We start from the raw sequence: 13,249 nt of genomic DNA, 5'->3' as shown, positions 1-13,249 counted from the left end.
GCACACATAATTATATATGTATAAATATGTATTACACAGATGCATGCACACTTTTACACACATACACACACACATGTATTTATGTATATTTAATACAAATGAGGAAATTGGTTCTCAAAGGGGTGAAGTGACTTGTCTTTCATCAGACAAGATATATTGAAGCTATGAGATTGATACCAGGTCTTTCCTGATTACATATAGCTACTAAATGGAAAAGCCATTCTTTGTACCTGACTTCTGATTCCAGATCTAGGCCCCTTTACATTACCTAATATATGTGCCATACAGAATTGAGCTAGTGATGACTATAGGTAGAACTAAAAGAATATGATCCAAGAATTATAGTTAAGAAGCTCAATTTGCATTTTCCATTTAAGCATTTCACTATGATCCATTTCCATTTTCCATTTAAGAATAGTTATCTCCTCTAAGACTTTAAGACCTTTTATAACGTTATGACTTTTTTCTTTGATTTCTTTTTTCCTCTATTGAATCATAGAATTGGAAAGGAGCTAACAGATTACTTTGAACTAGATTGCACATGAACCATGAGTGACCTCAACAGCATCCTTGACAAGTGGTCAACCAGCTTCCAATAGAGGCTCTTCAGACACAAGGAGCCCTTTACCACCCAAGGCAGCCCATTTCCCTTTTAAACAAATAAATAAATAATATAAATAAATAAAAAAGTGAACAAAATTTAAAAATTAAAATTAAAAATAAAATAAATAAACAGATTTTCTAAATAATCTAAATTGACCTTTCTGTGACTTCTTTTTCTTATAATTCTTCCATGTGGGGCCAAATTAAAGAAATCTAATCCCACTCCTACAGAATAGTCCTGAAAACATTTGAAGACAACTATTCTATCCTCCCAAAATCTTCTTTACCTCAGGAAAAAAATATTCTAGTTTTTTTTGATGAGTCCTCATATTTTAAACCCCTCAAGGGCAGGGTTTAAGCATTTATATAGAATACACTAATTGCTTTATAAATATTAGCTCATTTGATCCTCACAACAACCCTGTGAAGTCGGTGCTGTTCTAATTCTATTTTACAGTTGAGGAAACTGAGGCAAATTAGGCTGACTTGCTTAGGGTCACACAGCTAATACATGTCTAAAAGTGGATTTGAACTCAAGTCTGTCTGACTTCAGATCCAGTACTCTTTCTACTGCACCACCTTGCTGCTAAAAATATTTCTGTTCATGCTAGCAGATAATACCTTTCTGAAAATTTGATAAAGCCATTGGTTTATTCTTGAGATATCAGGGTAGTGGATAAGTGTAACCAGAATGGCCTTTGTTTTCTTTGAATGACTCAGCTTACTTCATTGAGCCTCTGGACACTGTGGCTTGCTCTTCCGGGGCAGGAAGCCCAAAGAGCATTCTAGGAAGCAGACAACTTCCTGTGTGATGAGTCATGGGGCTGGCTGAGGGGAGGTGTTAGCTCCAGAACCTGGTCTATGCTAGGGGGAGGGGCCAAGTCAAGAACCAATTGGCCCTGGTCATTCAGGCGGCGCTTGATGATGTCAAAAACCCTATAAGAGGGGAGAGGACAGCTTGAAGCTCTCTCTTTCCTGTTCCAGTTGGTGTGGGATCAGTGGCAAGCAAGCATGACTCTGGGCTAGCCCTTGCTCTCGGGCTGAGCCCAGATGTTGGTAACTATGAATTGTATTGGGTCTGTCTGTTGATATTTGTAATTTGTTTGTGTTTTGGTTTTGAGGTTCGGGATGCTGGTTTGTTTTTTCCCCCAAACTAAATGAATGTTTTGAACCTCAAGGTGCTGGTTTTTTCCCTGAAGTAAGTCAATGAATCTGTATTTGGTCTGTCTCTTGATGCTTGTCTGTATGCTCCCCTGAACTAAATGAATGCTAACTGAATGCTGGCGTTTTCCCCTGAACTAAATGATTGTTGTCTGTATGCTAACTGAATGCTGGATTAAAGTAAGCTGGTCAACGCCTTCACCGTGCTTTCCTTGTTTAAGCAGATAAAAAGAACCTGTGCTTTCCCGGCAGCCCCCTGGGTCCCAGCAGCCCCCTGGGTGCCGGCTGTGGGGGAGGGATCTTATGCCCCCACCGAAGCTGCTAGCTGGGTTGTTAAAACAATAAGTTGAAAATCTATGTCTTATTTCCACAATGGAGAATAGCGAGAGAACCAAATAGGATAAGGATGAAATTGCAGATATATAGACCAGGATGAGCATTGAGAAATGCCTCTGGGGGTTCAATATTGGGAAGTAATCAGAAACCCTATTTACTTAGTGTCCTGAGGTCATAACCTTGAAGCTAAAACTTAGGAACCTATAATATATGACTAATATTAGCACAATATTAAAGCCAATAGTCATGCAATATTGTGAAAAGTAAAGTCCCATAGTGGCACTGTCAGAACAATATTACTTAAATACTAAAAAATACTGAATTACTCACAAACAAGCTACTCTAGATACCCCAACATCTTTGCAGGAGTCTGTAAAATTAGGTCAAAATAAAACTAAGCTAAGATGTTAAAATTGTATTCCTTATCTTATACATGATAAAATTCTTTCATTTTTCTATGACTAGAACATGTAATCTATGAAAGTCTAATGTGATTTTTGTTTCAGTTCCTGAGTTTGAAAGTTCGGGAAACGTTTGCATAGTTGGTGTGTATTTTATTGTTGTATACTATATCTTTGATGAATTATTCTATTTTAATTCATATTGCCAACCCTTTTTGTAATTTCCAAAACACTTCACTTCCAGGTTGTACTTCGTTTTCCATAATTTTAAGCTAGAAATTGCATGACACTGAAGTTTCCTCGTACCTCTTCACTCTGTACCCAACCAGGTCCCCAGTCGGGGACTATTGGGCAGGAACAGCACCTCATAAGTACAGCTCAGCCAATATCACCTCCCTGAGTGGCATAAATGATTGCTAAATGAATGTGTCTGAAAGTTTCTGAGATTCCTGGAGGAGTTTTGTGAGTTGGAGAAGCTACATTTGGTGCCACTGTCACAAAACATACCTGGGTTTGCAGGTGCATGCCTGCAGGAGATGTCAGTGAAAGTCAGTGCTTATCAGAGCAGTTACTCTGGTGGCAGAAATTAACCTGTAGGGACCTCTCAGGTGCTGAGAAAAGAATATTTTGCTGCTACAGAGTTTTTCTTGGAACAAGTACCTGAGGCACAAACATAAAACCTGGGCTCATGCAAAGATAAAGGGAGTTTAACCCCCAGATTAGAAGCTTTTGAAAGGCCAGGATTATGTATTCTTTAAAATTATTCAAACCACTTAAACCAGCATACCCACAGTGGACTCAAATTTAATTTCAGTATATAAAAAAATATAAAGACAAAATCAAAGCAGTCCGTGACCACTAGGAGCTTATATTTATTCAATTCAATTCAATAAATATTTATTAAGGACCTGCTATGTGAAAAGAGAAATAAAGAAAAAACAGTCAAATGATGTCCTTTATGAATCCTACATTGCAGAGTGAGTAGTGATTCATGACCTTGCTTTGGTGAGTGGAGAAGATTGTTGGTGGGTGTTTACTCCTAACCTGTATCCTTACTTCAGGCTCTTACAACAGGAATGATTTTTACCACTTGGTAGCTCCCAGAAAATTATTTGTAAAGAAATCAAATCTGCCTAAACTTCATGTGCCTCATGAAAAGCTTTTGTGATGTTTCCTACCACTTCATGGCTTAGGTTGTACAGATTCCACTTTCTCAGAAGAAGAAAAAAGTCACGAAAAAGGATCTTAATTTTTGATGAAGGCTCCTTTGACTATTTTCCCTAATCAGAAGTCAGTAACTTTCCACTTTACTCTTATTTTCCCCAGACTTGCTGGTTAAGGGAAAACTTGGCTTATAGATATTGCTTTTTTTTAAAAAAACAAAATTTATAATAGCCTGTTGCTAATAGTGATTTGATACAGTCTTCATGTAGCCAGAAATACTTCCTCTGAGCCTGTGTTCTTGAAGAGCACGAATCATTTCCAGAACAGAACATTTTGAACAGTACTTTAAATAGAGTTTTAAAAAAGGCAAATAGGATTCATTATAAATATAATCAGAATTTAGCTGATTCCATATCCTTCAATTATTCCATTGTCATAATAGGTCATTAACAAGGTGTCCCCACTTATCTAGTAGTCAGATTTCTGATAATTTCTTATGCAGAACACTGGCTATAAACCAAAGGAAGTTATAAAGGCATATTAGTAGTTACTTTAATCCTCTCTGCTGTAATCAGCCTAGGGTCTATTATAGGAAGTACTAACAATTATGATGACATATCTAAGTACAAGTGAGGAGACATTATAGAAATCTTTCCCAAAGATGTATTACATATTTCCCTATTGATAAGGAGGTGACTATGGAATATATCTGATTTTTTATCAGTTTAGGAATCTCCCACCATCAGTGTAGAACATGCATTTTATAATTTGTTAGATAAGACTGATATGATGCCCGAGGATAAATATAGAGGTTAAGTGACTTTCCCAGGTTTACAAAGATAATTTCAAAGGTTTCAGATTTGAATCCAGGTCTTCCTGATGATAAGCCCAACACACTATGCACCGTGATATGTGTTCTCTAAGCAGAGTATGTGGATCATAAATTAAATGTTTCTTGATGAGCCGTCATCACTGCGGAGCACATTCAACTGCTACATAGATTAATGAAGTTGGTAATGTTGTTTTCTAAGTACAAAATGTTCACAGAATGCTCTTTTTTCATAGTTAGGGTTTACTCTATGTCCCATTTTGTTACGAGTTGCTTCTAGAAGCACTTATCCTTGCTTCTAAAGTGGTTTCGGCATACATGAGGGTAGAACTGCAGGTTACCAAAGAAAGTCAAACTGATTTGTAAAATCCATTTCTCTCACTTAAATTAAATGGTCAATGGGCTCTAGTTTTAAGGCTTTAGGGTAGCTTTGTGTATCTACTCTAGGGTAAAAATGCGTTGGCTTTGTTTTGTAGCAGGTATTTTCTTAAATGCTAGGTTGCCATTATGATTTACTTTAGTTTTTGGCTAAATTCTGGATGACAAATGATCAGAAATTAGACAATGAGGTAGATAGGAACATTATTGCATTCTGGACAGTAGCTAATAGCCAAAGATTTATTGAAGGGTACTGTTAGTGGATATAGAGGAAAGAAATTAAGCTCACGAAATTGTGCTAAGAAATTAGGCTAGTTACCTTAACCAGCATTCTATCCTTATTTCACACATCTACACCCACTCTCCCACAAACCCTCCCCACACACACAAGTGCAGGCTTGTGTATGTATACACACACACATATACATGCATATGTACACCTATATACATGCACATATGTATATATATATACACACACAGATAATATGTTTTAAAGAAACTCAGAAGAGATCTATTTTAATCACCTAATTTACTACCAAGTTGGAAACACATCGTTTCCTCAGTGCTATAAATATTGGTGGAGGGAAACAGAAATAGATTGTGCAAATTCCAAATAGCATCATTTCTCCTACCACACAGATGCAACTAATGGTATCTTGGCAGTCTGGAATTTGTTTTTCATAGTACATATAAATGATGACTTTTTGTTTGTTCATTTTGGTGGTGGTTTTCTTTGCAAAGGAGCCATGTTGTCATGAGTTGTTAATATTTAAAAAGACTTCATCTTAAAAATGGAGGATATGTTGATAAAAATAATTGCTGAGGGATATTTCTGTCTCTGTAGAAGTCTCTCTCTCTCCTTGATGTAGGGAGAATCATTTCTACCACCTATACATCTTAATCCCATCATTGGTCCATCTGCAATTTACACTAGTGAGGCAACTTGTTGTCATTAACTGTAGGACTTGTACAGGTCCATTTTTTCTCTTTATTTCTCAATGGCAAAAATTCATTATGAATAGGTGACAATAACATTTTGGGTATGACTTCATATTCTAACCAGTTCTGTGGTTTGAGAAAGACAAACCTCTTTATTTTTTAAAGGAGGTTTGTCACAGACACACACACACACACCACATACATATACATATATTTGTATGCATATGTATGTATATACATATTCATATATACATACACATGTATACAAATATATCATGAATAAATATGAGGTATGTATCTTTTTGAAATTAAATTGTAGAAAAATTTAAGAAGCTAAAATATTCTACTGGTCTCTGTAAAATAATAAAAATACCTAGGGGGATGACCATAACATCTTGAGTAGATTTGTTATATAATATTTTTTGAAGGACATGGACAAAAATTCAGGGCAACAGGCATGAATGAGTTATAATTTGGATCAGACATAACTGAAGTCATATCTACACAAATTTATTCAATTAAATATAACACTTTAAGATGAATGTTAAACTAAAGGTGTTGCTTGTTATCTAAGCTTCAGTTTTGTTTTGATCCATACCTATGATTAAGAAATTCATGATAATCACAATATCAACATTACCAGCTCTTACCAACTTCAGTTACCAAAATTACCAACTGTAATATTTGTTAAAGATCACTGAGAATTTAAATGACTCTTGTCACACTGCCAGAGCAACTTACCACTTTTTGTCAGGTCTTCTTGACTCCATGGGCAAGCTCTCTACCCAGCCAAGACACTGTGCTGCCTCCCTTAAACAATCAAAATAATAAACTGAGCCCTTTTCAATTAGTTCACATTTCTAACCCTCAAGCTTAACATTAGGGTCAGTCCATTCATCCTAGCGTTTGTTGCTCAGTCTCATACTAATTGTTGATAAGTTTATCAAAAGATAATGATTTGAGTATCAAAGAATAAAAAGATGAAGCCCTTTTTGTATCAATGACCTCTTCACGATTGTGATATGAATGGTGAATGTGAAGTGTAAGGCTTATTATCTTGACATACAATTCTTTTGGAAAAATTAATCCCAGACTATTAACACTTGATGTAGTCTATATTAATTTGAAGATAGAGTGCAAATATCATCTAAATAGTCTTAAATACAAAACAAATTTATTTTCATGATTTTTAGTTTCTTTTTTAAGAAAAAATCCTAATCAAATCTTTAGTGTTTGTTTTTTCTTAACTGTTTAGTATGAAATATTTGTCACCATTTCAAGTGGCTTTTTTCCCTTACCAATCATTCTTAGAGAATTAAGATATCTATTGTCAACAAATTCTGTTTTGGAAATTGATATGTATAGAACAAATTTTTAGAGTAAATTTTCTATTTCTTTATTATAATCATAGATTCCATGTTTGATTGAGCTGGAAGAGAAATTTATAGACCATCTACTGCCTCTCTCCTCATTGAAGAGATATTGTACTAAAGCCCAACGACTCAGATCTCTTGGTTCCTAATTCAATTCTGATTTATCTCCACAATTTTCATCTCTTCTAATTCACTCTCAGCATTCTCTTGGAGTTAAATTGCTCTTGAAGCTATTGCTCAGGTTTGATATTTTTGGCCATATTAGTGTCAAATGATCCATCAGGCAAATTTCTTTAGATACCTGTGTAATAGGTACAAGTGGTCGATTCATCTGTTTTGTGCTGTTGTAGCTGATTAAAAGGATGGTCTTTAGTTTGCCTTTTTAGCTTTCTGATCAACTAGAAGGGCCATTACATTTCTTCTTCCCCTTCCTTGACTTCCTGAGTCTTCTATCTCATGCAACCAAAAGAGAAAAAGACAAACAATGGGAAAAGAAGACAATGTCACCCAGAAAGCAACCCTATTATATTTACTTTCTTTAAGCATAATTTTCTCTCCCCATGAGCATAAAAGTTAGACCCTCTCTTATTAGAGAGAAAAAACTCTCACTTACCTTTGTTGAAACTCAATGGTACATTTTAAAGTAATTTGCTTACAGTGTTGAATTAAATGCACTCAGTAAATAATTCCCATGGTAAAGATCTTTGCCTATATCTCTTTTCCAAGGGAATAATTTTTTAGAAAATCTGGACAAGAGTTTTGAACAGAGACTGAAAAAGTAATTTGACTTTCTTAATGAGATAAAAATTTTAGAAAAGCAAATATTTGAGAAAGGACATGTTTGCAAAATGAATGATCGTATGTCAGAAGTATATTCTAATGCTTATTGAAACAATTTAAAAATAGATAAATTAGAAAGCACATAATACTACATACCTACTTGTTGTAGAATAAAAAAGTGAATAGTTCTCTTTTTATCTTTGGAAGGAATATGATCTAATCATACTTGTTTATGGGTAATTATTCATGTATTAATGTATTCACATGCTTGATAGATACTTGGAGTCTCTAAATTCTGCAGACATATAATGCATATCATCACAAACCAAAGGATAGTTTATTATCCTGTTTTCAAATTTGTACTGAACAATCCTTTTAACAATAAATATTTTGATAGATAAAATGTAATCCCTAAAGGGGATTCAGCAATGAAATTAAAATATGAAATTTAAATTATTTTATTCTCGTTACATTTAGCAGGTATATTATAGGAATTCAAAGGTGTAATTTTAACTGAATTGCTCTGTGTTGGGGGTATGAAAGACATTGATTCAGAATGAAACTATCAAAGGAAGATTTGCTATGAAGAGCAATTACAAAGAACTGTTTTATGAAGATTACATAGCAAAATAAAAACTATGCTTATGGTTGGAAGCAAGAGGTTGAATCATTTAGCATTTCCAATCTAGACTACATAAATTTTTAAGATAATTGTTCAAAATTCTTCTTTGTGTTTCCAAACAGATACTTTCCCAGTTAGATTCTGAAATGTTAAGAAATGAGATAAGGAAAAATATCTAATATATCAAAAGATTTTTTAAAAAATGTTCATGCTTCTTCAAACAAAAGTAATGTATATTCTATAATTAATCTCCAAGTTTAAGAATGATCACCTGCATTGATTCATTCATTCATGATCCATTCATTCTTCCATTTACTCGCTCAAAAACACTGAGCCCCTCCTGTTTGTAAAGTGTGCAAAGGCCTGTAAAGACTACAAAGATGCAGAAAAAGTCATTTCTTTTCAATTCAGCAAACCCTTATCAAGTGCCTACTATATACCAGAGACTATGTTAAGCTCTGAGGATACAAAAAGAGGCAAAAGACAATATCTGCCATCAAGGAGCTTACAATCTAATGAGGGAAACGACATGCAAACCAACATATATGAAGCAAACTAATATATATATATGTATGTATGTATGTATGTGTATATATATATATATATATGTATATATATATATATATGAAGACAAGTAGTAATTAAAAGATGGAAAGCCTGGAATTAAGTGGGGCTAGGGAAGGTTTCCTTTAGAAGGTGGCATTTTAGTTGAGACTTAAAGGAAGCCAGGGAGGTCAGGCATTGGAACAGAGGAGGGAAAACGTTCTAGGGATGGGGAACAACCAGAGAAAAAGCCCAGAGCCAAGAGATGGAGTGCCATAGATACATTTTACTGGTCTTTGAGACCTTTACCACATTGTCAGGTAGAGATACAATAAAGGAATAAACTTAGGCCTTTGCCACTCTGTGGAAAGGAATTGATGAAAGAGGAGGCTGAAAAAAAGAAAACAACCCATAGTATTATGTTACATTAGATTAGGATATTTGATCATCCCAAATATGTATAGTAATAATCAACACAGACTAGAGAGATAATGGTAGAAATGTTTAAAAAAAATCCATGTATGAATATCTTTGTTAATTTCACTGTTCATCAATAATCATCAAATTAGTAGATGGTAATAGTGGTTCTATTCTCAAACTAATGCCTAAAGTTTTTTTTTTTCTTTTTAATTCAACAGGTTGCTACTGTCATCGTTATGATGTCTCACCCCATTTTCATGACAAATTGTGCTTCTACTATAGCTCTTAAGACAAAAACTTGGATTTTCAATGATTGGGTTACTAAATGTTCTGATAATCATGATAATAATGTGATAAAAAGATTTTATATTGATGTTTTATTATTAGCTCCAAGAGTGCGCAGTCCTATGCCTTACACATTTGCAATGTTTATGCTATAATAGATCTGAAGTGTGGGTGGTCCCTCCAAAGGTACAGATTGCAACCCATACATGATTTCTCATTATGGGTATTACTTATCCAAGCCCTTAGGGGAATCTTTCATTGAGGTCATGCACTGAAAGGTTTCCTCTAGATCTTTCAATATTGCATGGACAAAAATTTGCAAACAGGAGCTCTATGTGGATGATCCACCACCTTTAGCAGTCATATATCTCTTTGCTTTTTCTCCTGTTATAGTCATTATCTCTGATATGTTGTAACATACATATACCTACCCTCTCCATTGCATAACATTTACCCTGATAACCGCGTGCTGTGTTAACAATTGAGGTCTTAGCAAATATAATCATTTATATTAAGTCTGTGTGTTTCAATACAGTATATTCTCAATGGTCATAGCTACTTTAGAACTCATCTAGTTCAACTTTCTCAGTTAAAAAATAAGAAAACAGGACCAGAGATATACTATCTACCTCAAAGGTAGAAAAAATACTCTGGGCAATGCAGAAAAAAAAAAAACAAACTAGGTTCACTCTACTCTGTTTACTGCTACAAATTAATGTTGTCCTTTCTGATTTTTTTGAGCTGAAATTTATGCTGTTTTCAATAATGATATTCTTGAGTAGAGCAGTATAAAATGGATACAGACTTGAAAGGGCATAGATTTATTTTCTGGTGCTTATTTTCAGGCCTATGTACATTAAATATACAGGGATACCTGATAGATATTGTGGGTTCAGTTCCAGATCATTGCAATAAAGCAAATAGCCCAATAAAACTAGTCACACCAATTTTTGGTTTCTCAGTTGTAATGGTAAGAAGGGTAGGACTTCTTTTCTTTTTTTACTATTTTCTCTTTTGAAATGCTAAGGCAGTCAAGTACCTTTGATGAGTCTTGCCTTACAAATGTAAAGGCAAGCAAAGTGGACTTTTTGTTGTCTTTTGTTCTGCAGTGCTTCTCCGCACTAAGGTAATCAAGTGCCTTTGATGACTCTTGCCTTTCAAACGTAATGACAAGTAAAGTAGGATCATTTGTTGTCTTTTGTTTTGGAGTATTTCTCAGCACTGAGGCAATGGGTGGCTTAGAGTCTTGCCTTTGTTAGAATCAAGAGTCATTGATTGAAAACAACATGTATGATGTGGTGCTAGTGATTGTGATTAAAAATCTTTCCCACACCCTTTAGCTAAGTAGGTGCTGAACCCTTAGGGCCCTGAACAGGGTATATGTGCTCTGAGGTTGGCATTTTGCTTTTGGGGATACACTCATTGGAAGAGTGTTGGTGATGAGAGTCTGGGTAGCCATTGAAGTCCCCCTGGCTTCGAAAGCCCAGATGTTGGTGCTTTTCTCTCTGATAACTATGTATGTGATGTCTTAATCAAACAAAAGCCTGTCTGTTGATCTGTTTATATTTTCTCTGTTTGGTTCAGGGCACTGGATTTTTCCCCTGAACTAAGTGAATGATATATGTGTGTTTAATTAAAGTAAGATTGTTAACCCCTTAAATTTGCTTTTCTTAGAAAAGTAGATCAAAGAACCTGTGCTAGCACTCCTCCTGTGTGTTGGTGTTGTTGTCCTTACACAGCCATAGTAGCTGCAAGTAGCATTGTTGTTACACCAAAAAATTAAATATCTGGTCTAGAGCTTTTATGTGATGTGCATTCAGAAGAATTTTTTTTGAAACTTAATCACTAGCACCACATCATATACATTGTTTTCAATCAATGACTCATATCTGTTATGTCACTGGTGATAAGATAGCTATAACAGATTTAATAATAATGAAAAAAATGCAATATTGTGAGAAATATCAAAGTGGGAATACATGCTGTTGGAAAAATGGTACTGATAGACTTGTTGGACTGAGGGTTGCCACAAACCTTCAATTCAAAAAAAGAACACAGTAACTATGAAGTACAATAAAATGAGGTATGCCTGTAGGTTGTATTTGTTAAATGTACATTTTATATGCCCTTCTTTTAATCATTCTCTTTATGAAACAGTTTTAAAATTGATTGGACTACTACATGTTTCTTAGGATTTGGCACTACAAAAAAATCTATGCTATTTTATGCAAATTTCTCATAATTATTTTATTTCAAAAATTACATATCTGGTCTAGAACTTTTATGTGATGTGTATTCAGAAGAATTTTTTTGAAACTTAGACATTATTTTACATGTCCCATATGGTAAATCTATTACTTTATTGTATGAAATTTATTGAAGTGGTGGATTAGAAGATGGAAAATATCCCATCTGTTAAAATAAGTTAAAATGGAAATATTTAATCATTTAATTTTTATTTTTTAAAAGATTAATTCCACTTAAAAGTAGTAAACTTTACTATCCCTCAAACACTTCATATTTTACAAAGACTGTTAGTTTTATTGTTCTTAAACATGGAATTCAACCTCCCATCTCTGTGCCTTTGTAAAAGTTGTTCTCCATGTTTGAAATGCTTGTCCATCTTCCATGCCATCTTTGAGAATCAGGTCAGATTCCTTTATTCCACATTTCCTGATCCTTTCCATTGTTAGTGTTCTTCAACCATTAAAAAAATTACGTACATATTTTGTATTTAATTATCTAAGTATATTTTGTATCTCCACCTTGTAATTCTGCATATATCCCTCTCCCACCTCCATAAGTCAAGTCTTTGACACCAGGGATCATTTCTCTGTTTCTCTGTCTCTGCCTCTGTGTCTCTGTGTCTGTCTTTGTGTCTCTGTATGTTTCTGTCTGTCTATCTCTGTATCTGTGTCTGTCTCTGTGTCTGTCTCTGTCTCTCTGTCTCTGTCTTTCTGTCTCTGTCTTTCTGTCTCTGTCATTGTCTCTCTCTGTCTCTCTGTCTCTCTATCTCTCTCTCCCTCTTTGGCTCACTCTCTGTCTGTCTGTCACTGTCTCTCTTTCTCTTTCCTTTGCTACCCCTCACTTCCCTTCTACTCCCCTCTTTAGTAATTTTACTGTAATGCCTTCTTGCCTTCTACTAGTCTCTCCTGCTCCATTTGGGGCCTTATTGGGATTCCTAAGAGGTCTCAATAACTAGCCAAATGCTTCTCTCTTGACATCTTTATTCCATGTCACTTCTCATGTACCTTTCTTTACTCATTTCCAACCTCCACATCTAGCTCTATGGATGGAAATTAAGTCAATGTCACTTTTTTTTCTTTCCTGGAATAGACATTCCAGTTTTAGCCTTATACCTTGACTTATGATTCCTATGACTTAACAATTGAAAATACCCCCTCTTTGGACAATA

Source organism: Trichosurus vulpecula, chromosome 2 (assembly GCF_011100635.1).
Source record: "Trichosurus vulpecula isolate mTriVul1 chromosome 2, mTriVul1.pri, whole genome shotgun sequence".
Lineage (NCBI taxonomy): Eukaryota > Metazoa > Chordata > Mammalia > Diprotodontia > Phalangeridae > Trichosurus > Trichosurus vulpecula.
Note: the sequence above shows the minus strand (reverse complement) of the source record.